At 36.6% G+C, this 24,779-nt stretch overlaps 1 pseudogene; it reads left to right on the top strand.

Moving 5' to 3' along the window:
- The first annotated feature begins 364 nt into the window (after positions 1 to 364).
- LOC114515506 lies at positions 365 to 834 on the top strand (annotated as a pseudogene).
- Positions 835 to 24,779: the final 23,945 nt, after the last annotated feature.

Raw genomic sequence — 24,779 nt, 5'->3', positions numbered from 1 at the left:
GGCCTCAGGACTCAGTATGGGAATCTCAGGCGTCTACTTTAGAAAGCTATATGAGGGAAGGCACTGGCATTGCCATTCTACAGCCAATCATTTTCTTTTACTATACCACTCTGAAAAATGATATTCTTCTCCTAATCACCCCCTCCAGAAAAAAAAAGAAGAAAAAGATTGAACAATTTGCACAGAAACAAATAAAAGAATTTGGAAAGAAGATCTAACTGCACAGAAGTAATCTTCACAATAAAGAAATAACAAGAAAACAATGAGAGAGAGAGAAAGAGAGAGAGAGAAAGAAAGAGTGAGAGAGAGAAGGAGAGGGGGAGGGGAGGAGAGGAGAGAAAAGGGGAGGGGAGACGTGGGGTGCATGGAAACAGTGTTAGTCTTCTCTTTCCTGGACTGCTGAATGTTCATCTTCCTTTACATACATCATAATTATATTGTCTGATTTGGAATGTGATTGTATTCCTGCAAGATCATTTTGCTTGAAGTTAAACAAGTGGGTAATTCAGAATTGACGTGACATAATATTTTCACTGGATTAATGCTAGTTTCATCACACCAGTTCACCACCCTCCCTAGTTGCCTGTTGCCACTTGAAATATACATGTGTTCATTATAGTGCCAAGTGGTAATACGGGAATGTTTCATTCAACAGAGATACATAATCTAGGGCAGCTGAAGTCACACTTGAAAGAAGCCATAAGCGAGCTTGGTTTCAACTTGCTCTGTTTTCTCAGCTATCTTTATTGTCTGATTTTAGCTTTGATAAATGACCAAAGCCAGAAGTCATGGCTGTGCACCACTGAGAGCACAGAGGCGAGCCAGACTACTTAAATCATCCTAAGAGTTGTGACCAGAGCAGTACATTTTTCTGGTTTAAACAAAATCTATTTCTGTTCTATTTTTACCATATGAAGTATTTTTAAACAAACAAATCAAAAGTTTCTATCCACACAGGCCATGCATATGACAGAGCAGGGCTCTTGGAGACCATCATGGGTGGAACTCAGCCTACTACAGGATCTCAAATTTTGTAGATGTGGATATAGGTATAGCTATGAATATACATATGTAGGTGTATCTTCTATAAGCTCTGTTTCTCTGGAGACTTCTAAGGTAGAACCCCAACTAATACATGAATAAACCTTGAGCACATTATGTTAAGCAAAGTAAGCCAGTCACAAAAAGACAAATGCTCTATGATTTTACTTAAATGAGGTATTTAGAGTATTCAAATTTATATAAACATAATGTAAGTGGAGAGAAAAGTGGGGAATTGTTTAATGGGTATAGAGTTTCAGTTTTGAGAAATAAAAAAGTTTTAGAGATTGATGGCATGACAATGTGAATATTTCACACTACTGAATTACACACTTAGAAATTGTTAAGATGGTAAACTTTAAATCATGTTTCTTACCACAATTAAAACAAAATGAAAGAAAATAAAAAGCAACAACAAGCTTCCAGTACCTACATGGTTCTATTGGTTCCAAAACAAACTACAGAGTTAAAATGAGGAAATGTTTGCTATGGTTTCCATGACAAAGAGAAGACACATATGATATCTGTCCGGGAAAAGTCCAGCCATTGTTAATATAATAAGAACAAAAATGGTTTGCATGAAATTGATGCAACCTGGCAACCAAGGAGAGTAGACTGGAATGCACATGTGTGAATGATGATGACTTCACTGTACTAGTTAGTGGGGGCAGTAGACACCGTTGAGTGAGCATTTGCCCTGTGTGGTCATCACATTCAAAATGACTGAGTGAGTAGAGCAACAGATCTACATCAGATTTTGCATTAAGCTTGAAAACTCCTCCATGGAAACTACTGGGATGATCCAGAAGACTGCAGCTTTGGGCAGCTGGTGACTGGCAGCTTCATTACAACAACATGTCCACACGTGCGTCACATCTAATGCAGTGTTTTGGTGAAACATCAAATCACAGAGATGACTTGCCTGCACCCCCTGCTCAGATTCGGTGCCCTATGACTTTTGGCTTTTTTCAAAACTAAATCATCTTTAAAAGGAAAGAGATTTTAGAACTTTGATGAGATACAATGGAGCAGCTGATGGAAATTGGGAGAACTGTGTGAGGTTCCGAGGTGCCCACTTTGAAGGGGACTGAGGCGTCCTTGTCCTATGTACAAGGTTTCTTGCTTCATGTATCTTCTTCAACAAATGTCTCTATTTTTCACATTACAAAGCTTGATACCTTCTGGAAAGACCTTATAGTCAGAATGGACACCCAAAATGAACTTGAATCAATAATTTTTAGGTGGTATAATAAATAGCACCAAGTAAATAAAACTAAACAAATGAGATATTCTCCTATGTACAGTATACAAAAATGCATGAGGCATAAGACTAGAACTAATGTTTTTATCCTATTTTCAGTGACAATTTCCTCATGGAACCTTGAATTCATTTAAGTCAACAAAGATATATGGGAAAATGGAAGTGTGTTCAGGAAAAAAACTTTATAAGAACTAAAAGTATATATTAGATGAACATTAGACAAATGTAGAAGTTAAAATTTACATATAAAAGTTAAAATAATCCAGATTTATTGCTGTCTAAACTAGAGGGCTAGGGAAAAGTTAATAAGTTATTACAAGGAGGGAATTTTCCAACAATTAGTTATTTCCTTAGAACACAGAATTGAGGACATGAACTTTGATCTGGTAAGACATTTTCCTGGGAGTAAGAGCAATAAACCCTAGCAGAGAATGGTAGTCTATCTGTATTGGTTGTGTAACAAATAAGTTTGTACCCCACACTTAGTAGCTTCAAGCAACACATGTTATTTATTATTGCACTGTTTCTGTGGATCTGGAGTCTGAGCCTGGTTTAGCTGGCTCCTTTGCTCAGGATCTCACAAGACTTACATAAAAGTGTTGGCTGAAGATGCAATCATGTTATCTTGGAGTCCTCTTCCAAGTTCACTGGTTGTTAACAGATTTCAGTTGTTTGCAGCTGTGAGAACTGAGGCCCATTTGCTGCCACGCAGCCCTCTCTGCACCCCAGTGGTCGGCTTCTGCAAGGCGAACAGGAGAGAGTCTTGCTGCTACTTCTCTCTTACTGGTAGACCATTTGTGAAAAGGCTCACCTGATTAGTTCAGTCCCATCAAGAAAAAATATCCCTTTTGATTAAATTAGTATTAACTATTCAAGGACCTTAATGCATCTGTGATATGACTTTATTTTTGCTGTATAATGGAAAAGAATCATGGGAGTAATATCCCAAGATATTCATAGACACCACCCACACTAATGGGGAGAGGATTAGGCAGAGCAGATGTATAAAAGGGCAAAGTTCCTAGAGATCATTTTGGAATTCTTCCTACCACACAATCTCAGTTTTGGCATATCTGACCCCGAACTATAAAACTTTTTGTGTAACTACTGAGTATTAACCCTAAATATGGGCCAAATGAAAATCCCATTTCTTTCTATCAAAAACACTTACAGGACATTTTCTCAAGAGAAAGTCTTGTAGATGGGCCAGCCTGGTGTGGAGGCAGAATAGTCAGCACATATTGTAGTTGAAGGGATGTCTTCCCAGAATGGCTTACAATGAAACCTGATGCCAGCTTCAACAGAGTATCTTTCCCTATGGTTTATCTCCAGAAATATACCCAGTTAATAGCAGGTCACTGAGTTGGGTAGGATGTGTGGTGATTAATAGCAGGTCACTGAGTTGGGTACGATGTGTAGGATGACCAGAGAGTGGTGATTCAAAATCAGTGTTGAGACAGGCAACCCAATTAAAAAATGGGTAAAGGACATGAACAGACACTTCTCCAAAGAAGACACACAGAGGATCCAGAGACACATGAAAAGATGCTCAATATTGCTAGCTATCAGAGATGCAAATTAAAACCACAATGAGATACCACTTCACACCAGTCAGAATGACCATCATAAACAAATCAACAAACAATAAGTGGTAGAGAGGATGTGGAGAAAAGGGAACCCTAGTGCACTGTTAGTGGGATTAAAGACTGGTACAACCACTATGGAAAACAGTATGGAATTTCCTCAGAAAACTAAAGATGGATCTGCCTTTTGACCCAGCAATTCTGCTGTTGGGATTATATCCTAAGAACCCTGAAACACCAATCCAAAAGAACCTATGAACCCCAATGCTCATAGCAGCACAATTTACAATAGCCAAGTGCTGGAAGCAACCTAGGTGCCCATCAGTAAATGAGTGGATCAAAAAACTATGGTATATTTACACAATGGAATTCTATGCAGCAGAAAGAAAGAAAGAGCTCCTACCTTTGCAACAGCATGGAAAGAACTGGAAAGCATTATGCTAAGCAAAATAAGCCAGGCAGTGAGAGACAAATAACATATGATCTCACCTTTAACAGGAAAATAATCAAAAAACAAACAAGAAAAATATAACCTAAAAGACTGAAATAGAGAACAGGCTGACAGTGACCAGAGTGGGGAGGGGAGGGAATTTCAGGGGAAAAGGGGAAGGGTATACAGGAACAAGTATAAATGACACATGGACAAAAACTAGGGGGGTGGAAATGGGAGGGAGATGGGAAGGGATGAGTGGGCCGGCTGGGATGGGAGTAAAGGACAGAAAACTGCACTTGAACAAAGATTAAAATAAAATTTAAAAAAAGAATTATTTAGTTATCAAAATGAACCAACTGAGTAAGTACATAGCATTATTATTGCTATACATTTCGGTGAGAATCTGAGAGGTAAAAAAGAAAAATTGGTGTTGATGATACTCTTTTAAAGGAAAACCTCAGCACTTCTGGACTGACGTTACAAGTGCCCATACATGTGTGTTCCCTACAGTGATATTCATTAAAGAATCACACAAAATTTTACGTTGACTTCAAAACTAACATATCACTATAATCTTACCTTTGCCACATCAATATACTATAGTGTTGGCATTATTTCCCTTCATGTTATCCCCATATTTCTTAATTACCAATGCAGATTGAAATAATGAGAATTGCACTATTTCCTTTAGGGGCCAACTTTTTTGTTTGCTTCAAATACAGCAGTGGAGTTATGTTACATTTTCTCTTCCCCAGGGGATATTCCTTCACTTTGTATAATAAATGAGGTGTCATTATTCATAAATCCCAGAAATTCATCATGTATTATATTACTTTATCTTAGTTATATTGTTTTCACCTCTGTAATAAAGAGCATTGTGTAATATTGACTAAAACATGACATTTATTAATTTTACATATTTTCATATTTACATGGTTATGGAATATAGCATGATCCAGAGCACATGTGATGTTCTCTTTAGGAAAGAAAAAGCGCATTTATATAAATTATTACTTTCAAGATATGTAACAAATTCAAAAAAAATGTTGATTCAATGTCCTAGCTGATTGTGTGTATGTCTTACATGCTATTTAAGAAAAGTGACAACATTGTATAGACTTTTATCATAGTGTCTGTTAAAGTAATAACACAGGAAGCATGTTTTTATAACCTACAGGGATCATAAATACTAACCTATAGCATTTTTATTACCAACTTATATCAAAGGCAATCTGGAACTCTTTTACACTTAATATTCTCCCATTAGTAAGCAGTTTTATATTACAGACATAAAATATTTGTAAGCATTTTAACTTGGCCAGGCCACTGCAGCTGTGTCACATTTGTTTTTCCTTATTTTAATATGAGCTTATTTAAATGAAATTGGAATTGCCTTCCTCTCCTCTGGATGACAGATCTGGTTTAATGCCAGGCCACTGAGTGAGGTCCATCTCACACAGTAGCATAATTTGAAAATCACAAGACTGCTAACTCTTAACACATGTCAGTATGCCCAGTTAGTTCAAAGTCTAGCCTTTTACAGGTGATTTTATATTCCATTTGTAAAAATGTTTATTGCCTCAACTGCCAACTATTTTAACATTTTTCACATCCTTATGAGACATATAGCTACATATTACATCTAAACAAATGAACTAAAAAGAAAAAATCAAACTTTTAGTTAGCCACTGTGTTGCATCAACTTGCACTTGAAAAATCTACTAACTAAATTAGGGGATGAGATTTTTCTAACTGTGACTTCTTTCCCCGCATTTCCTTGTCATTACTTCCTCCAGGCTACAGTGTTACTATTAAGTGATGTGGGTCCTTTTTAGAATCTTGGTAAGCTCCTGCCACCCAACGTATTTCCACTGCTATTAAATGATAGCATAAGAGAGTCTGCCATAGGTGTCCTTTCTCAGTCTCCTCTCAAAAGCTGAAAGGTGAAACTGCCTCAGAAAGTATAATCAAATCCTCAGACTACATACTCCAGGATTAGTGAACAACATGGTTTTAAGCAATACTTTTCTGTCATGATTAATATGAAAGCTGCATCCATCTACTGGGTATAAACACCCCCTCAACTCTGAATAATTTAATAATGACTTCCCTGCACATCTGTTTACAGCAGGAGAGATCTTCACTACCCTGAAAGGCCCCAGGGGAAAATAAAATCCTGCTAAATTTTTCTGCTTTGCACTCTAATCTCTGCATGACTGTTCTGGGTCTTATCTGTTGGCTCAGCTCCCACCTCACCTTATTCCTAAATGCTCGGTAGCCTTAATTTTAGTTGATAAGTTGCATATGCAGATATAGTGAATTATTTTCCAAATTTTATGAATAATCATTAATCATCGATGCTGATCTATATTAGTGGTTTTAGACTGTAAATCTGTTAAGGCTAGAATTATACCTACAGCTGAAAAACAAACATAGCATCTTAGGACCCTGTTAGCTACCATCCAGGTTAATAAATTCAGCAAGAATAATCATCAGTGAGTGATGAAAATGAAGATTTAATGCATTAGAGCAATCCATAAAGTAAACCCAGTAAGAAAAAAAGCTACATACCAAGTGTAGCTAAGTCAGTAATAGAGTAATAATAATACATTTCCACCATAAATTTCTAGTGAGCAGGGCAAGCAGAGTATAAGTAGAACAAAGGAATTAAAAAGTGCAAAAGGATATGGCCAACAGCCCCAAAGAGCAAAATACTTATAATTATTACCGGTTATAAAGTCTTAATGCAAACTAGGATTTAGAAATACATGGAAAGGTCTGGAGTAGTCTCATTTTTTAAAAGACTTTATTTATTTATTTTTAGAGAGGGAAGGGAGGGAGAAAGAGAGAGAGAGAGAGAAACATCAATGTGCAGTTGCTGGGGTCCGTGGCCTGCAACCCAGGCATGTGCCCTGACTGGGAATCGAACCTGCGACACTTTGGTTCGCAGCCCGCACTCAATCCACTGCCAGGGCTGGAGTAGTCTCATTTAATAGTAGGTATCTACACAAAGAATTGAGTGTGTTATAAAGACTGTTATATTTATTATTTGAGTTTTATATTCAGCTTCAAACATTACCGAAGAAGATTACTGAAAGCAGAGAATAAGTCTTTTGATTGAATTTAACATTGTTAGTTGTTTTCTCTCCTTCCTTTAATTACCTATTCAAAAAAATATATTTAGCACTTTGAGTGGAGAGTCAGTTTCACAAAATTCTACAATTAAACCGCAAATAGCTAGTGATGTATTTCAATATTATGAAAATATTCTAAAGAAAGATTTATGTGATTTGAAGTAAAACCTCACTGCTATTTTATCATTAAAAACACAAAAACAACAAAAGATAAAATTTTACACTTATATAACTACCAAAAATATTGGTTTCAATGCCAATGAAAACAAAAATGGAGTCAGGTTACTTACTTTTCAGTGTGTTACAATCCTTAACCAATAAGGTTTGTTCTTTTTTTCCTCCTAAAACAAACCCAAGTAAAGTGTGGACCTTTAATGGTAAAGGAATGACATAATAAGACACTTTTTGTTTTAGCACATACCAAAATTCCCAGATTTCATCTTTCATTAATTCTATTTGTCATTCTTTTAAAACTTGTTTTTTAAAAAAATAATAATAAAGACAAGCTATTTTTAGAGCTGTGTATGCTAGGTTTTCATTTTCTTTGATGACTTCTAAAAGAATTTTGATGTGAACTCCAAAATAGGGATCTTTATCCTTAGAAAAATGCTTTAAAACAGCATACCTTAAGAACTGTAAAATTGGATATTCTCAGCTGCAACTCTGAAAAAATATAGGTTGAGAGATGAAGCCTTAAAGTAAAACTTTAGAAGCCGGATAACAGGAGATTTAGTGTCAGAAGCGAATCAGCTGGCCAGAGAGTACAGAGGCCTTGTCGGAGCAGGAGAGCATGAAGCCAGTTGAGTTATTTGGGAGCTGGAGACAGAGGCCCGCATGACCAGCACACGGATGGCGAGCACATGGCACCTTCCCCACTGTGCCTGTCCACTCGGCTCTGCCAAGTGTGGGCTCATGATTCAAACTGACAAGAACCTTGCTCCCTCTCTGATCCAGAAAGAAAGAGCCTTGTCAACTTGAATATCCTGCTTGCTACACAGGAGCAGGGTTGCCAGGAACAATGGGGGGAACTCTAAATGTGCTCTCAATCAGCAAGAGGCCTCGGGCCCTGGCATGGCTCCTCACGGGGCAGCGAGAAGTGTAATTGAAGCTTAAATGTCACTGCATTCATTTCAGAAGGAATGCTGTTTGTTTTTGTCATTTGCTTGTTTTTTTCTTTGTTGTCTGTTTCCTTCTAGACTTTGAAAATAACTTTGTAATATAAAATACCTACCTTTTCTTAAGGAAAATAAAGTGACTATTAAACAAAAGTTTTCCCTAAAAATGTATTCAATCTAACCTAGAAATGCATGCATTACACTCCATTTATGCCAGGTAGAGGAGGCCCGCTGGCGGTGTGGGTGTAAAGATAAATACAGTCTTTGGCCTAGAGGAGAACGACACAGCCTACAAGCAGTGACACTGCACATTTATTTAGAAGATATGTGAAGATCATGACATTTGAAGGTGGGGGCTCTTTCACATGGGCATTTCCTCTACTTGCTGTGCCATCTTCAGCCAGTCATTTGACATCTGCTGAACCCTGATTATTTATCTGTGAAATAGAGTTGTAATAACTAACTCACAGGTAAGATGAGAATTTAAAAAAAATGAATTTTGAATGTGTGACATAATAAAAACATTAATTATAATTGGGCAGGAGGAAGGCAGGAAGACTTCATTGTTTCTAGCTTGTGTTACTAACTTGACCTCACTTCATATTTTCAGAGATGAGGTCCCCTTCAGTGCTCAGAGTCTACCTTCAACAGAATATACCTCAAGAAAGAATTAAATATAATAGACATGAAGAAGTGCCAAAATAAATAAATAAGCAAAACCCTGAGGAATAAAGGATCAAATCCAACTGGGGTAGTAGCAGAAGGCTTCTCAATTAGAGCTAAAACGTCCCTAAAGAAAATGGAACAGATTCATACAAAGGGACAATTTATATGGGTATAAATGCCTAAAAACCAACGGTGGCTGTTTCCTAGGACTTCCACTAACAACGCCAATCTACTGGTGAACATTTCAGAGACTGGTCATGAAGAGTGATGCAGTAGCATGTCATGCACTGGCCCCTGGAGCTGGGTTTGTTTTTCCCTTCTTTGCCTAAAACAATGGAAAGAAGGAGATCTTTGCTTAGAAGTTGTACTTTCCACCAAATATAATTATTTCTTCCTGTTGTTTAAAGTGAAAATATTTTCAAAATGATAATTACTTCTATAACAATGAATTAAATTTATTGTAAAATAGTGAGGAAAGGGTGAATAAGGTTGTAGCTAGGTGGAATGGAATTTCTATAAACCAAACTGGTTACTGTTGATGTTTGTGCAGAAAGGGCTAGGTCTGTGACCCCACAGCCTTAGAAATACCCAATCATTGTTAAAAAGAAAGCTACTGAAGCAATAGCTCCAGTTTGAGATTGGAGCCTAGAACTCTGCATTTGAGAAAAACTCAGACTAAATGAGATCTATAAAGTTCCCTTCTTGAGAAAAATTTTGAATGTATTTAAGAACTTGTATCAGCACCCAATATTTCAATGAAACTGTACAACACTTGCTTTCCATGAGAGAGAATCACTGAATAGACAAGTTCCAGGGACACCGGAATATCAGCACATCACAAGCAATGAGGAAATCCCCTTCTGTCAGTATATGATAAATCATACAGCATCCTGACTGTGACACTTAGCATATTTCACTGCACTGATCTAATGATGTGTTTCTTTCCACATCCTTTGACTCAAAAATCTCAAAGAAAGACCTGGAAGGGTAGCCCAGTTGGTTAAAATATTGTCCTGATAAACCAAGGTTGCAGGTTTGATCCTCAGTTAGGGCACATACAAGAATCAATCAATAAATGTATAAATAAATAGAACAACAAATTGGTGTGTCTCGTTCTTCCTTCCTCTTCCTCTGAAATCAATAAATACTCATTTTTAAAAAGATCTTCAAAGATAAACCGATCTTTATTTTTATATCTAGTGTCTGAAAAATTGCAGATACTCAATCAATGCTTATGGAATAGAACCAAAACTTGGATGCTGAGAAACTTGTCCAGCCATGAAACTTACAGGAGAGCCAATCCCAAAGCAGAAGCCCCAGTTGGCAGTCATTGAGTGACCAATGAGAGATGACAAACGGTTGGTTTGGCAGGCATGCAGAGTCAGGGCAAGAAACAAAACAAGACATCACTATATTTATTGTAGACTCTGATTCAAAGAAAACACAGAGGAAGAGAATAAAAACAACTTAAAAGAGTCAAGCATTCAGTAAGCATTCACTATGTGCCAGGAACTCTGCTAGATTCTAGGGATGCAGAAAAAAACTGAAAAGGTATGCCTGCCTTTACAGAGCTAATGATTACACACATAGTGAGGTGTCATGGAGGAAACACAGAAACGGTCATGTGATTGTGTGATATAGGAAGACGTGTGTGTATGTGTAGCTGTGGCTTCAGGATGAGGACTAGGGAGGGGAATGGTAAGGAAGCTTTTTTTGGAAAAAAATGATATATGAGGTGGGCAAAGTAGGTTCACTATTGTGAGTATGCTAAACACAGAGTTAATAAAGGTACTGTAATAATCATAACCTTCATGTCTTTTTCCAACAAACAACTGTAAACCTATTTTCCCCCACAGCTTATAAGCAAAATCGTGGGAGGTTAAGTAATCATTAGACAAAAGACCATACTTGGCAGATATAAAACAACATATCCGAAACACCTGAACGAGCAGAAGGCCTGTCACTTCAGAGGTAATTTAAAATATTTTAGGTGAGTCATTACAACAGTTAACTATTAATGTTATTGGATCCAAAACAGTTCACAATTATTTCCTGTAGGTGGCTATTTACAAAATCTGCCTTCCCTTATCCACCAGATAACCAGAAGTTCCAGGACAGTCTTCCAGCCCTAGGCTACTTGCCGCATTGTTTTATAATGGTGACATCTATAACCGCATTAGTCACTCTATTGACTTATCCATGGACTGAAGATGGAGAAGAGGAAGGATTTTTGAGTATTCTCAATTAAACAAAATACTCTATTTTACAAAATATGTTGTTTGGATTTGGGAGAGATTTCTGTAGCCAAATTGTATTTTATCCCAAAAGTAATGACTTATAATATGACAGGTCCATAAAAATCAATCATTGTACCTGTGAGAGGTCATTTTGCACTTCAGTGTCACCAGTGCTGCTATGATGGAATACCAACAGCCAGAACTGTATTTCTTTGCATCTTTTTTTGCTACCTCCATTTTTTGCCACAGTTACTAAATCAGTCTTGCCCCTTAATATTATCTAAAAAACCTAATTTTCTGTTCTGATTGAAAATTCTAGTAGAATTTCATTTTTTTATGGTTACACAAAATCTCAAGATTGTTTTATCTTGTTGTTTCCCAAGATTCTAAGTGTCATCAAGAAGATAGAGTTCTTACATAGCTTCCTTCTCATTCTGTAAAAAAATATTGTATGCACTGTTTGCTCTTTGCTTAAAAAAGGACCACTGCACTCTTATTTTGATATATGTGCTATAAGTAATGTTTACCCACTAGCTGTTTCAGCCTACAGAGAATTTTCATGACCAACAAAGAAACCCTAAAACATATTTATAATGTAAATACTAATATACCATTATTTATACTTCAGTTCAGTGGGAAACATTAGTTCTGTGATAAATAAACTCGTTATCCAATCGTTAGTCTATTGTAGCCACACTGACAAGTCATGCCACAGGCAAAACAATATCACTAATGAAATGAATTAATTTATCTTTTTCAAAGGGACATTGGGGAATTGAAAATGTATGTTTTATAGCAGCACTCCAAATAGAAAATATATCTAATAATTCAATATCTTAGACAGATATTTTTAAGCTATCAAGTTTATTTTATTCATCAAATGTTTATGTTCCAGATACTTTTCCAGGTGATAAGAATAAATTCTACTTGGTTGGGAGAAAGAAGGAATACAAGAAAGGAGAAGAAAAGACTAGGCAACTGCAAATTCTGAAAATTATTATGAATAGAGAAGGAAAAACAAACAAAAAACTCAGTTTAATAAGAACAAAGAATCACTAGGTATTTCTATTTCTCAAGGAGACCACAGGATATTTTACATTGTTTCAAGGCTTTTCTCCTATAAAAACCATGGTGCTAAATTTATGCTGGACTATAACAAATTATTTGTAATTAACATTTTTCACCTATAAAAATAGCAGCTTCATATGGTTTAACCTAAAGGCTGATAACCTGACAACTAGTAACAGATAGAATTTGAATAGCTAGGATTTTGATATTAAAGTTTTATTTCAAATATATAATTGCTCTAAGCCTGAAATATCTAATAATCAGGATTTTTTAATAGACCCCTATCTAGAAAGGAGATGGAAAACCTATTACTGTACAGGTCAGAGAGATGCCTCAGCAGTATTTCCAGTCCATAAACAGACTTCTAAGGACTGGATGTCTGAAGGTAAGGCTTCCAGGACTGGGATGGGCCCCAAGGAGCTTATTCTGTAAGCAGCAGAGTCCCAGCTAGAGGGCTGTAGTAAGAGTGCTAGTTGGAGGGCTTTCTCAGCTCCAGTGGGAATGTCCTTGGAGGCAGAGCTCCTTCAGACTCAGCTCTGCCAGCTGCGTGATATGCAGCACATCATTTGACCTCTCATAGCCCCAGTATTTTTTAATCTTTGAAATGAGAATAATTACCATACTTCATAGGGTGGTTGCAAGCACTGTAGATATGGTTTAATGACATCATATGTACATTCAATTCTTGGTAAAGCAAATTCAGCTTTATACACTTGGTTCTCAGGAGAAGGGTGGCAAAAAAAAAAAAAGAGAAATAACACTTTTAAAAGACAAGAAAGTCTACCTACTTCAATATTTAAAGAACATGTCCAGTGTGCATAAGTGTTGCCTGAAAGGTGTGAATCTATGCTTCTTTCTGTGTATCTCAGATCTTTCTCATCTCTTGTGGTGTAAGCATCTTGCCATCTTGAGTTATTTTTACAGTGTTTAAGATAATTTCTTTTAAAGTACAAATTAACTATGTAATGTGGGAATCAAAGCAAGATAAAATGATCCATCCCAAAGCTGATGGAAAAACTGGTTCTGAATTTACTAAGAGATCAAATTTTTGTTTCTACAGTGATGTCATTGTAAAAGAATTCCAGGAATAATTTTGATATTAATGAATCTGGCTCTGTAAGGTAACTTTAGAACCTAAACCCACAGAAGATGCAGCTCTAAGGTAAGGTATATGAAGTGCTCCCAGTGTCTGGCAAACTGTTGATGATCAACAGGGTTATTTTCTCCTCGGGGAAAAAATAATGAGCTACTTATTGAGGTAGGGGATCCTGAGCTGTAATGTCTGGCATCCGCAATTTAATTTCTCATGGACAGTGTACATTTTTGGTGCAATTTTTCACTTTCTAAGCTTATTCTTGTATGTCATGGTGTCCTGACCAGCACAGTAACTTATAAATAATGTCTCATACTCTGGGAGAATTTGAACAAATTCATTTACTCAGCAAACAGTTCTTAGTTGAATTACTTTAAAATTTACATCCTTTCAAAAGCTTTTTAGTTACATTGAAGGCCCAAATTTATGAGCAAGCATTTTGTCCTATAGAGAGTAGATAGAAAGACAAAAACTGTCAAGCGTGTGTTTCTTTCTATGATTCTTCTCTTGACAAAACCCCCCACCATGTAAATTATAACAAAGAACAATTATCAGGGACATATCAGAGCAGTTATCACAATTATTATAAAGAACAATTTCAATCATTGGTACCCTTTCTGTTCGATTGGTTTCTATGCCCTGAAGATTGAGTACATATTAAAACATCACTCACGGCAGTAAAAAGAAGAAAATGTCATTATCATAAATAAGTTTCTAATTAGAAAACAAAATAATATTTATTCAATTATGGTTGACATTTAACATATTTGTTTCAGGTTTTTAGCAGAGGTTAGATATTTATATAACTTACAAAATGGTCTCCCCTGTAATTCTTGTACAGGTCTGGTGCCACAGTAATTACAATATTACTGATTATATTTTCTATGCTGTACTTTACTTCTCCATGACTGTTTTGTAACTGCCAATTTGTACTTCTTTAGCTCTTCACTTTTATCCCCCAGCCTCTCAATACTCCTCCCATCTGACAATCATCACTTTGTTCTGTGTATCTGAGTTTGTTTCTATTTTGACTGCTCATTTTTTTAAGATACCACATATAAGTGAAACCATATAGTATTTGTCTTTCTAGCATAATACCCTCTTGGTCCATCCATGGTATTGCAAACTATAAAATTTCATTCGGGTTTATGGCTAAGTAATATTTTATTGTAAATATGTACCATGTTTTCTTTTACTAATTGTCTCTTGATGTACACATAAGTTGTTTTCATATCTTGGCTATTGTACATGAAATGTCCTTCTATATATCTTATTAAAGTATTTTTAAATTTTATTTAATTTTTTTTTTTATTGTTTTTCAAGTACAGTTGTCTCCATTTTCCCACAACCACTTCCCCCCATCCCACCCTCAATCCTTCCCCCCTTTGGCTTTGTCCATGGGTCCTTTATACATGTTCCTTGATGACTCTTGCCCTTTTCCCCCCATTATCCCCCTCCCCCCTTCTCTCAAGCTACTATCAATTTATTTGTTATTTCAATGTCTCTGGTTGTATTTTGCTTGCTTGTTTGTCTTGTTGGTTCTAGGTGAGATCATATAGTATTTGTCTTTCACCACCTGGCTTATTTCACGTAGCATAATGCTTTGCCTGTCTATTTTGTCTAGTATATGTATTGCTACGCTAGATTTTTTTTTACATTTGCATGGAATTGTTTTTCATCATTTTATGTCTGTATCTTTTCATTTTAAATGGGTTTCTTGTGGAAAGCATATGTATGGGTATTGTTTTCTTATCCATTCAGCCACCTGTGTCTTTTAATTGGAGCATTTAATCCATTTATATTGAAGGTCATTATTGATAGTTATGCAGTTTTTGCCATTTTATTATTCATGGTTTTTATCTTTTTTCTTCTTATTCTTCTTATACAAGTCTTTTTAAAACATTTCTTGTAATATTGGTATGGTGGTGATGAATGCCTTTATCTTTTTCTTGTCTGGGTAGCTCTTTACCTGTACTTTCATTCTAAATGATAACTTTTCACGGTGATCTTGGTTGTAAATCCTCATTTTTCATGACTTTGAATGTTTCATGCCAACCCATTCTGGCCTGCAAAGTTGCTGTTGAGAAATCAGCTGCAAGTTATCTGGAAGCTCCCTTATATGTAACTAACAGCTTTTCTCTTGCTGCTTTTAGGATTCTTTTTGTTTAACTTTTGACATATTTATTATGATGGATGTGTCTTGGTGTGATCCTCCTTGGCTTCATCTTGTTTGACTTCATCTTTGGCTTCAAGCTCTTTGTGCTTCCTGGACTAGTATGTCTCTATTCTTCACCATGTTAGAGAAGTTTTCAGTCATTATTTCTTCAAACAAGTTTTCAATCCCTTGATCTCTCTCCTCCCTTTTTGGTACCTCTATGCTGTGAGTGCTAGTATGTTTGAAATTTAAACTATCATCACTTAATTTTTTTTTGCTGTTCTGATTGGGTGTTTTCTACTACCTTGTTTTCCAAATCACTAATTAATTCAATGCATCATATAATCTGCTCTTGATTTCATCTTATAAAAGGGCCTTCATCCCCTGGCCCATGGCCTATTAGGAATCGAGCCACACAGCAGGAAGTAAGCAGCGGATGAGCAAGCAAAGCTTCATCTGTATTTACAGTTACTCCCCATTGCTCAAATTACCACCTGAGCTCTGCCTCCTGCCAGATCAGTGGAGGCATTAGATTCTCATAGGAGTGCCAACCCTACTGTGAACTGCACATGCGAGGGATCTGGTTGCATACTCCTTATGAGAATCTAATGCTTGATGATCTCAGGTGGAGCAGAGGCAGTGATGCTAGTGCTAGGGAGTGGCTGCAAATATAGATCATCATTAGCAGGGAGGTTTGACTGCACAGTGAACATAAGAAATCAATTGCTTGCAGACTCATATCAAGACTCTATCAGTGAGTGGCAAGTGACTGTTAAACTGTATCTAATGACAAGCTTTACAGTGGCAAGTGGGTTGATGTACTCCAATTGTACAGCTGCATCTGGTGGAAGGTTTTAGGTCAAAATCTGACACTTATTTTAGTCCACACATGGTCTTCCCAATATTTCATTTACCACTTCTGTCCATGAGTCTTTCCTGCAATGCATACTTATTTCAATCACAGTTTTGGTGAAGCCCACAAGCTAATGGTAGCCAAAATGAGTGAAAATTAAACATCGCTGGAAAGCTTCTTTGAAAAGGGAAAAAGGCCCAATGATAAGACAACAGAATATGCTAAGACTGCCAACAAGAAGAAAGTTTCATTTAAAAAAAATACCAAGAGTCCTACTTAAATGATGGGTTCCTTGCAACAGGTGATTCACACTCTCCAAGCCAGCTTTATATAATATGTGGTAACCAGCTAGCCAATGAAGCCATGAAACCTTCAAAACAGCCTCACCCCCTGGAGACCAAGCATCCTGCACTAAAAAGATAAACCTTTGGAATTTTTCAAAGATTAAAAAAACGTGAACATGAAGAACAGAAGCAATTGAAGGCCACCACTTCATCAAATGTGTCTGCACCAACAGCATCATTCTTAGTGGCTGACCACATTGCTAAAATTAAGGAGTCCTTTATTATTGGTGAAGAGTCAATCCTACCTGCTGCTAATGACATTTGTCATGAACTTTTAGGAAAGGTGGCAGTTTGAAAGGTGGCACATGTTCCTTTTTCAGCTAGCACCATAACTAGATGAACTGATAAAATAGCAGAGGATATTAAGGCACAATTGTTAAAGAGGATTAATGAGATAGAGTGGTACGCAGTCCGGGTTGAGGAGTCTACCGCTGTTGACAACAAGGCAACAATATTTGATTTTGTGTGATATATTTTTCAGAAGGATGTGCATGAGGTTGTGTTATGTGCAGTTTGGTGACCAACCAACACCACAGCTGTAGAACTATGCAAGTCTTTGAATGATTACGTATCAGGAAAACTGAAATGGTGATATTGTGTCAGTATATGCACAGAGTAGATGTTGTTACTGGGCAGCTTTCTGGCTTCAGGTCCAAGAGGTCGCTTCTGAATGTGAGTCTACACACTGTATCATCCATAGTGAAATGCTGGCTAGCTGAAAAACGTTACCTGAACTTAAGAACATTTTGCAGGATGTAATTAAAATTATCAGCCACTTTAAAGTACATGTTCTTAACTCTGAGGAGATGGACTCAGAGCACACATGTCTTCTCTTATACACAGAAGTAAGATGGCTTTCTAAAGGTAGATCACTGTTCAGAGTTTCTGAGTTACAAGGGATGCTCCAGAGATTTCTTTTAGAAGAAGAGTCACTATGGGCAGCACATTTCAGTGACACAGAATGGGTCCCAAAACTTGCTTACTTGTGTGGCACATTCAAACTTCTCAATGAACTCAATCTGTCACTTCAGTGGATAATGAAACTGTGTTCAAGTCAGCAGATTAAGTGGCTGCATTAAAAGCCAAACTGAAATTATGGAGTCAGTGAGTGAATGAACATTGGGGTGTTTGGCATGTTTCAAACATTAGCAGAGATTTTGAAAGAGACTGAACCAGAGCCATCTTTCTCCAAGCTGGTGAAGGATCACATAACTCAGCTTTCAAAAGAGTTTGAGCATTGCTTCTCAACCACAAAAGACCCCTGAACTTGGAAGGAATGGATCTGTGACCCATTTGTGAATAAGCCAGGTAAATTGACTTTGGCTGTGCTAGAAGAGGATCAACTTCTTGAGATTATAAATGATGGTGGCCTTGAAAGTATGCTTGAGACAACTTCAGATCTTCATACATTCTGGATTAAAATCAAGCAGACTATTGTGAGATTGCTGTAGATGCACTAAAAGGTCTGCTTCAACTTCCAATATCCTATCTTTGTGAAGCATGGTTTTCTGCAAGGAAAGCCACTGAAATGAAATCACAGAGTAGACTGGACATAAGCAAGAAACTTTGAGTGTCACTGTCTCCCATCACCCCAAGGTGGGACTGTCTAGTTTCAGGAAAACAAGCTCAGGGCTCCCACTGATTCTACATTATGGTGAATGGTATAATTATTTCATTATATATACAATATAAGAATAATAGAAATAAAGTGCACAGTAAAATTAATGAGCTTGAATCATCCTGAAATCATCTCTTCCCCAGTCCATGGAAAATTTGTCTTCCATGAAACCAATCCCTGGTGCCAAAAAGGTTGGGGACCACTGACCTAATATATGCTTCATTTCAGTTATTGTAGTCTCCATTTCTGACTGGTTCTTTTTTGTTTACCATCCCCCCTGCAAGCATAAAAATGTTCATCTGTTCTTTCCTTACATTCATTGGACAACCTTATAACCAGTGTTTTGAATTCTGTATCTGGTAGATTGTTTGCCTCAATTTTGTTTAGTTCTGTTTTTGAATTTTTGTCCTGTTCTTTTATTTGGGACATGTTTCTTTGTTTACTCATTTTGGCTGCCTCCCTGTATTTATTCCTATGTATTAGGTAGATCTTCTATGTCTCCTAGTCTTTGCTGAATAGCCTTATGTATTATTTGTCCTCTGGTGCCCAATGGTTCAGACTCCCTTGTCACCTGAGCCAGGTGCTCCAGATAATAAGTTTTGAAGCTTTTTAAAATGTATTAAATATATAGAAAAGGATGTAAGAAAGATTGGAAAAAGCAAGACAGAGATTGAACTACCAGACAGTTAACAAGTTTGTGCTCTCTTAATGATTGATACTTTTTAAATGTATTACTTCTAATATTTTCAAAGGTGTGTTAACCTAGATGCTCAATAACAATGGACAGAGCTGGCTCAAAACCTTTCACTAAAAATGTTATAGGTTTGGGGAATCACTACCTACCATGATCTGCTCAGTTAGGAATTTATGATAAGAACATGCTCAGAGGTTGTTTTCTATAACTGACCCCCTTTTTTTTTCATCCACAATTCTCAGTGGCAGTTGTTTTATTATTTTGTTGTAATTTTTATGTGGTTATGGAAGGCGGTGACCACGATATTTACCTACCTCCCTATTTAGAAGTTGTATAGTAAAAAGTTAGTAAGCTATTTTTTCAACTCACTTTAAAAACTATTCTGTACATTATTAGGAAATAAATAGCTTCTTGGTTGTTATAAAGAAGACACATATTTCGAAGACTGAACATTAAAATTGTTGAGAGGTATAACTGTTCACATTTCTATAGTTTTTATTATTTAAATGCTATAAATGTAAACTGACCTGATAAATGTAGAAGGAATCATAACAAAATCTATGTTACATTTTTTAGGTATACATATATGGTTCACAAATTAAGTGGTGATGTTAGAGTAATGGCAGTGTGAGAAATGCCCCTTTGAAGTTTTAACAGTTTGAACAGTGGTAATTCAACAAAGGATTCCTTGCTCAACACTAAACACACCTGAGAGATCCAAACATTGAAACATCTAAAAGTGAGCAAGTAGGAGTGGAACAAGGAGGTGAGAGGGATAAATCCTGAGCTTAGCCACAGACACAATCCTGAAGCTGGGAGGTCATGACAGGGTATAGCCCAGAGAAGGGAGGAATCAGGTTGTGGCTGGTATTCCCTTCAGCCAGGAGGAGCATAAATATTTGGTGAGCATACCTGCAGAAGTGAGCAGTATGAGCTGCAGCTAAGTCCAGTGCATGGAAAGAACACAGAGGTACAGCCATGGTTGCATGATTAGCAGCATTACAGAGAGGAAAGCAAAGCCATAGAATCTGGCTACACCTTAACCTCCTAGAGCTCACCTCTCTTTTTTGAGATTTTATTTATTTACTTTTAGAGGGGGAAGGGAGGGAGATAGAGAGAGAGAAACATCAATGTGCGGTTTCTGGGATTCATGGCCTGCAACCCAGGCACATACCCTGACTGGGAATCGAACCTGTGACACCATGGTTCACAGCCTGCACTCAATCCACTGAGCTATGCCAGCTCTTTGCCCTTGCTGTTGGGTTGTGGAGCACATTATCTGCAACTCTAAGACCTGGTACTATAGAATCACATTTTCCTTGAGCAAAGAGTATACTCTGTGAATGGCCCCAGGGTTGGGGCAAAGGGATGACCACATTGAGGTCTGATGTCACCATTACCAAGAGGACAAAGCAACTTAAAAGGATGCCAGATTACCCCAGACCACATCACCCCCACACATCATAGATATACTGAAGGCAGAGTCTAGCTGAGGGGGACAGAACTGAGATTTCACAGATTTGGAGCCTCATCACCCACTGTGTTTTCTTGTATGGTTAGTCCTTTGGAACTTGGGCAACCAAATTACAGAGGAGATAGACCTTCCATTTTCTGCCACCCCATGGAAATCTGAAAAGCCAGAAAAGTCATTGCCACTTACTGAAAAATAATAGAAAGACTGCTTTGTATCAACCTATTGTACTAGAAAAGTGCCACTTATACATAGATGCTTAGACATAAAAGGAATCCATCAAACACCATGAATAACCAAGGCAGTGAGGCAGCTAAGAAAGAAAATGAAACATCTCTAGAAAACAAAAAAAAGACAGGGAAATATGTGATATAAATGACAGAGAATACATGATTTCAGTTCTGAAAAATTTCAATAAGATGCAAGAAAATAGGAGTAGGAAGCTTAATGAGCTCAGAAAACAAGTCAATGAACAAAATAAGTACTTTACAAAAGAGACTGAAACGTTAAAAAGAAGGAAGCATAAATTCTGGAGATAAAGGGCACACTAAAGCCAAGAATGAACTAAGAGGCATAGGAAACAGAGCTGACAAGATGGAGGAAAGAATTAGTGATGCTGAAGATAGAAATTCAGAAATGACAAAGGGTGAAGACAGAGACTTGAACATAAAAAATATGAGAGAACTCTATGAGAACAATTACTGTTACTGACTCTATCAGTAACTAGTCTATCTACCAGGCAAGGTGCCCAGTGGGGCTGAGTAATCGTGTCCCACCACTCAGGGAGAGGAAACCTAGCTGCTGTCGTTAGAAGAGCTGGTGGGTGTCTTGGTTGCTATGAAGAGTCATTCATATTGAAGTAATAGGCATACCACAAGAAGAAGAGATGGCAAAGTTTACAGAGAACCTATTCAAACAAATAGTTGATGAGAACTACCCAAACCTATGGAAAGAGTTAGATCCTTGAATCCAAGAAGCAAACAGAACACCTAATTACCTCTATCCAAAAAGGCCTTCTCCAAGGCACATTGTATTAAAACTATCACAGATCAATGACAAAGGACTAATTTGCAAGGCAGTCAGGGAGAAAATAACTTATGAGGACAAGCCCATTAGGTTATCTTCAAACTTCTCAGCAAAAACAATCTAAAAGTGAGTGGGACCACATATTCAAACTACTTGGAGTGAATACCAGCCAAGAATAATAAAGTGTAATTATTTTACATCAAAAAGAAATAAAAGGTGAGATCAAAAGATATATAGAAACAAATGAGAGTGGTAATATGGCATATCAAAATGTCTAGTATGCAGTTAAAACAGTAATAAGAAGGAAGTTTATATCATTGCAGCACTATCTCAAGAAACAAGATAAATACCAAGTAAACAACCTAACATTACATCTTAAAGAACTAGAAAAAGAATAAGATCAACCCAAAATCAGCAGCAAGAAAAATATTGTAAAAATTAGAGCAGAATTGAATGAAATAGAAAACCAAGAGACTATACAAAAAAATTAATACAACAAAGATCTGGTTCTTCAAAAAGTTTAATAAGTTTGAAAAAACCCTGATTTGACTCAGTAATGAAAGAAAAAGCTCAAATAAACAAAATCAGAAATGAAAGAGGAAAAATTACCACAGACATCACAGATATACAAAGGATCATGCTAGAATACTGTGAAAGACTATATGCCACCAAATTTAAAAACCTAGAAGAAAATGATACATTCCTAGAGATATATGACTTTTCTAGATGAAATCATAAAAAACTGGAAAATCTAAATCAACCAATCAACAGTGAAGAAATTGAAACAACCATCAAAGCCCTCTCCAAAAATAAAATTTCAGGACCAGACGGCTTCACTAATGAAATCTATCTTTCTCAAACTCCTCCAAAAAATTGAAGGAGGCAATGTTCCCTAATACATCTTATGAGGTTAACATAAATGTAGCAAGGACAACAGACACACAAAAAGAAAATTACAGACCAATATCTCTGATGAATACAGATACAAAAATCATACACAAAATGCTAACATATTTAATATTAAAATGAATTAAAAATAATATTTCACGATCAAGTGGGGATCATTCCAGTGGCACAAGGACGGTTCAACCTATGCAAATCAGTCAATGTAATACACCACGTTAACAAAACAAAGGATTGAAATCATAATCTATGAGTAGATGTAGAAAGGGCATTTGATAAGAGACAATATCCATTTATGATTGAAACACTCAATAAAATGGGTATAGAAGGAAAGCACCTCAACATAAGGCAGACCATATATGACAAATAGCTAATATACTCAATGATGGAAAACTGAAAGCTTTTTCTCTAAGATCAGGAACAAAACAAGGATGCCTGCTATCACCACTCTAATTCAACATAGTTCTAGAAGTCCTAGCCAGGCACCCAAATTAGGAATGAAGGAAAAGTGTCACTTTGTGCAGATGATATGATTCTGTATATAGAAAACCCTAAAGACTCCATTAAAAGTCTCTTAGGAACAATAAATAAATACAATACAATTGCAAGATACAAAATCAATGTACAAAATCCACTGTTTTCCTCTGTACTACCAATGAAACTTCAGGAAAATAAATGAAAATAACAATTTCTTTTGCAATTTCAACAGAAAAAATAAAATGTCTAGGAATAAACTTAACAAAGGATGTAAAGCACTATTAAAAAAGATTGAAAAAGACACAATAAAATGGGAAGGTAGTCCTAGTTCATTGACTGGAAGAATCATCATAGTGCAAATAGCCATATTACCTAAAACAATATACATACTTAATACAATCCCCATCAAAGTCCCAATGTCATTTTTTAAAAAATAGATAAAAAACCATAAGATTTGTATAGAACCCAAAAGACCCCGAATAGCCAAAACAATCTAGAGAAAAAAAGAGTACAAAGCCAAAGGTGTCACACTACCTGACTTCAAATTATACTAGAGCTAAATTAATCAAAACATTATGGTACTGGCAGAAAAACATACACATAGAACAGTGGGACAGAATGGAGAGCCCAGAAATAAAACCACATTACCCATACATGAGGAAATACTTTTTGACCAAAGAGTCAAAAACACATAATGGAGAAACACCTCTTCAATAAATGGTACTGGGAACATTGGAAAGCCACATGCAAAAGAATGAAACAAGACTACAGTTTGTTACCATATACAAAAATTAACTCAAAGTGGATCAAAGACCTAAATGTAAGATCTGAAATAATAAATTACATAGAAGAAAACATAGGTATTAAAGTTATGGATCTTACTTCTAGAGATTTTATGAATTTGATCCCAAAGACAAGGGAAGTAAGGCCAAAATAAATGCATGGGCCTATATAAAACTAAAATGTTTCTGCACAGCATAAGAAGCCACCAGCATAACAAAAAGGCAAACAACAAAATGGGAAAAATATTGCAAACAACAGCTCTGACTAAGGGTTAATATTCAAAACATATAAAGATCTCATACAACTCAATACAAAAGAAGCAAATAATCCAATTTAAAAATTGACAGAGGACCTGAACAGATGCTTGCCCAAGAAGACATGCAAATGGCCAACAGATACATGAAAGATGCTCAAGTTCACTAGCTATTAGGAAAATGCAAATCAAAACTACAATGAGAAACTACCTCATACCTGTTAGTATGACTATTATCAACTAGACAAGTAATAACAAGTGTTTGACAGGTCGTGGAGAAACCCTCATTCACTGCTGGTGGGAACTTAAACTGGTACAGCCACTATGGAAACCTATGGTGGTTCCTGAAAATATTAAGAATAGTGTTTCAGCCCTGCCTGGCATAGCTCAGTAGATTGAGTGTGGGCTGTGAACCAGGGATTGCAGGTTCAATTCCCAGGGCACATGGCTAGGGCACATGGCTAGGTTGCCATGTTAGGGCACATGGCTAGGTTGCAGGCCATGGCACATGGCTAGGTTGCAGGCCATGGCCCCCAGCAACCATACATTGATGTTTCTCTCTTTCTCTCTC

This window comes from Phyllostomus discolor, chromosome 2 (assembly GCF_004126475.2).
Source record: "Phyllostomus discolor isolate MPI-MPIP mPhyDis1 chromosome 2, mPhyDis1.pri.v3, whole genome shotgun sequence".
Lineage (NCBI taxonomy): Eukaryota > Metazoa > Chordata > Mammalia > Chiroptera > Phyllostomidae > Phyllostomus > Phyllostomus discolor.
This window is presented reverse-complemented; position numbering and strand designations above follow the sequence as displayed.